Genomic DNA, 4598 nt, shown 5'->3' on the forward strand with positions numbered 1-4598 from the left:
GGGTTGTCCTCCAGTTTTTACAATGAATTTATCATGTTTCCTCGTTCTCTCTGTTGTTGTATCCCTCTATATATGTTGTATCCCTCTATTTTATTTACGCTAAGCTGCCGAGCAATATCTACAATAGAAACATTAGTCTTATGCAAGCTAATGATTGTGGCGCGGCTTAGTCTGTTGCCCATCTTATCGGTGCACATGAAGAGAGTTTAAACTTCTCCTACCTGAATGTGGAGTCACACGATAACATACGACGTTATGAGATTTTTTCTTTTTTCTTTTTGACAACGATAATGGTTGAATTCTTTCTTTCTTTATTTATATATAATTTCATTGATGGTTATTCAATATTATTTTATTAGTCAATAACCTTTTCTCTGGATTCGAAATATAGTTTCTTCTTTGACTCTTTTGCCCAATCATCTGAAGTGAAATTTTTCAAAATGTTTCGTCATTCTTCGTAATATGAATTTTTCACTCACCATTCTTTTTTATATTGTTAACCGTATGATTAATAACCAAAGTCGCATAAGGAAATTACATTTCCTTGTAAATATCAAAAGAACAAATTACTGTTAGGTTAACGAAAACTTCTGGAACATGTTGCAAAACATTTTTTAATGACTGTACATTAATCAAGTCATGTATATTACCTGCCTTTATTTCAGATTCTTTATGTACCTCATCTTATGCATCATTGTACGGCCTTTCCGCCGATATGTATATCTACCTTTTATATGCCATGTAACGAATATTGTACAGTCGGCCAATGAAAAATTGGCGCAGTTTCTTTATTCATCGTTCGTTATGGAAATATTGCCATATGCAGGTGCCATATTATTTGCTTTTCAATCGTGACAGCCTCAGAGGCAATTGGAATTTGGCTTTGCTTCTACTCGAGTCTTGACGATGACCCAACGTATCGTACAGTACTGGTGTGTCGTCGTTCGTCACCTACAGCCGATCAGTAATAATGAAGCCTGTCAATATTCTTTAATAGCAAAGTGTAATTCAGCTAATTTTGTCCTTTGATCAATGAAATAATTGGCATGGCACATTTAGTTGGCCTAAATTTGACTTCCGATTCTGACACCTGATTACCTACAGTAGGCCTATTTTCAACAGTCTCTCTCTCGGATGCGTCATGTGAATGGATGTTTAAACCGACAATATCTATATTAATCTGCTTTATTTGATTATTCCAGTTATTCTTTTTTATTGACAAAGTTCTCCTTTGTTCTTATCCTTTTCATTAGTGCTTAACATAATTTACTAAGACCTAGCTATCTCATGCCAAAAACCAACATAAGAAATCAGACGAAAACAATTTAGTCTTTCTTCAATCTGATTCCTCGCATGTCATCCTGTTTCAAATTCGCACAAGGCGGAAAGCTGTGGGAGTCAAAGCTGAAGAAAACATTAGGGCAAAAGAATTACTTTCATAAAAGCATTCTTGGGTTAATCTTGATGTAGATATTCATTTCTCCTAAACAGAAATTAATTAGAATCAGTTTCACACGTATGTCTAGACTACTGCCGTGAGCATATTATACATAGCTGAAAGGTTAGAAAATATGAAAGGTAATTTTCTCATTTAAGTCTATTTCCGATATTTAAAGTAAAACTAAATTATATATATATATATATATATATATATATATATATATATATATATATATATATATATATATATATATATATACATATATATACACATAAGAAAAAGTAGAAATCCATGAAGTTGTAATGCAGTCAAATAAGGAGTAAAGCTAACAAACAAATGAAAATAACCATATCCATATTAGTAGGTGAGGTGTAAATATATATACATTTATATATATATATATATATATATATATATATATATATATATATATATACATGAGAGATAAATTAAGTAGGAAATCAGTCCTGACATAGGCCTATAAGTACGTATAGATTCACATGAATAAGAAAATGTTAGAGTAGTAAATAAGCCGAAAATGAAGTCAAATACAAAATAACACTGTTAAACTAAGGAGAATAAAATGATAAAATTGGTCACATTATATGAAAAGGCAGCATAACTCATTAAAACTTTGTATAGGATCCTCGTGCATCTAGCACGCACTTATCCTATTTGGCATTGATGCAACAAGGACTTCGCAAGTGTCTGCTGCTCCCCTCTTTGGCCCTAAGTTTTCCCAAATATCTATTGCATGCTTTATAAGGTTCTCTTTGGTGTAAGCACGATTAACACCCTATGGTTGGGTCATGTAGGCCCATAAGTTTTCTATTGGGTTCAGATCTGCAGACTTGGCAGGCCAGTCAGTTCGAACCACGTCTGGATTCTGCTGGAACCATTGCTTTACAACCTCTGCATTGTGGACCGCAAAATTGTCTATGGCGATATATACTAGCATGGGATACGGCAATAATAGTTTTCGAACTGAGGGTACTAAAATGTCCCGTAAAATTCCGATACACTGATTGGTGTTCAGAAACGGTCATCGATGGCAATTAGCCCTCCCGGTCCACTGGCAGCCATCCATCCCCATGACCCACCTGATATTCTGCCACTACGCCTTGAAGTCGCGATATAATTTTCAGCATATCTCTCCACAGAAAATATTATTTCAAATGACAGACAATTCAATAGAGAGTAGTTAGTCATAAAAAAAAGAGAGAACAGTAGGCCTACAACTTTACAGACATTTTCTTCCATTTTTATGTCACAACACAGATCTATCTTATGAATTATACTCTATAAATGAAAATTATAATGTTTCCTAATAGCCTATTGGCATGCATTGAAATTATATCTCAAGACAACTATATGAAGATAAATGCGCAGTATAATCCCCATTAAACAGATAATTCCTGTATGAATAGTCAAATACATATAGTTATTGATCAGTTCTCAGCTTTAGGTCTAGGATATATATACAGTAATAAGGACAAAATAACAAAAGTTTCTTTTTTCATTTTGCAACTATTTATTATTTTTCACTTTATAGTCGAATTGCATTAGTTTTTATATATAACGTAATGCACTCAAGTATATACTACATATCAGTTTATAATAGGAATAAACAGGTCCCATCCTTTTTTCTTTGTGCTGTTGCGTTAGCAACGGTTTCCTTGCCGGAATCCTGTAATGCATTCCTGCCCCATGCAACCTATTCCGCACAGTCTACACGCGTATTTGCAGTCCAAGCTGCTGTTTCACAGCAACTGCTGTCATCTGGGGCTGTTCTTTGACAGCTGCAACTATCATATGGTCTAGCTCTTTTCTGGGGCTTCGAGGAGTTCCACTCTAGGGCTATTTTTCACAGTTATAATTTTTTTTTTTAATCTTTGATAGCATTTTGAGAGTTTCCATTGTTTTCTGTAAAATTTAACAAATGAAATCGTTCAACTACTGTCAACTTTATATTGAAATGATAATATAAGGACTATGTTTATACGATACTGATAGTGATAGCTGTCTCCTATTGTTGCTGAAACGTGCAAATGTGGCCTCTTCCGATGTGGAAGTTTTGATGCAGAACTGGGGTACTCATTTTACGGTCTGCCAAACCAAGTGTGGAAAAAAATGTTCAAACTCTTTTTAGGGGTTTACTGTGGCCAGATATATTAGTTTCTTATATTTTATTATTCATTGTCCTATATTCTCGGCCATTTGCATATTTATATATCTTTTCATATAAAAATGACTGAATAATAAGCCATCAAAGAGTGGCTGTTTGCGCCGAATCATGAAGCAGCAGAAGTTGATCGGGCCAGGAATGTCTGATGACTGACACGTCGAATGCAGACGACATCAGAATTACAGCAGCTTTAGGGATCCATCTAATTATGGTGGCTTAACTTTATTTAAATTTGTTTTAGTAAATGTAAAAAATTATTGTGATTAACTTAGGGGAAGTTACAGAAAATGATCTTTAGACGATGAAGGAAAGCTATCGGTTGAATGACTTTAAACTTTAGGCTACCATAGAAGTCAGTCCTGTGGATATGTGGCAACACTGTATTATGGCAGTGGTCGTGATTCGACGTTTTTTATCACTTCGTTTCGTTCACGTGAATTTTGTTATATGGAAAATAGTTTTACGTAATAATATAACATGATGTTCTAAAGATTATAGTGACTGTTTTTAACGCCATTATATAAGATTTACTCCATCTTCGAACAAAAAATATATTAATCAGGCATGAATCGTGCGTCAGGCAGGTGATCGAAAAATTATGAAACTCTGCCAATTCTAATTTGGCTGACTGTACATATTTTTATGCTTGTCAGAAAACACAAGTTCTGTATGGACGCAGGGGTTGGGGGGCCCTCGAGTCGCCCGTTACCTTTCCGTCCGCTTTTTGTTTTATAAACACCTGTCGAGAATAATAAAGAATCAGCCTCTCTTTTGACATTTCTCTTGAACCTCACAATAGTAATAACAATATTACACACAATAAACATGGACACTGACTAGAAATTAACGCTTTCTTTACGAAACAAGTTTAAAAAGACTTTATTATGCATATTATATATTAAGGAACAACACTGTATCCCACAGTCTTCAGGTAGAGTAGAATCTGACCACTGTCCTTGAATTCTTGATAAC

This window comes from Macrobrachium rosenbergii, chromosome 42, assembly GCF_040412425.1.
Source record: "Macrobrachium rosenbergii isolate ZJJX-2024 chromosome 42, ASM4041242v1, whole genome shotgun sequence".
Lineage (NCBI taxonomy): Eukaryota > Metazoa > Arthropoda > Malacostraca > Decapoda > Palaemonidae > Macrobrachium > Macrobrachium rosenbergii.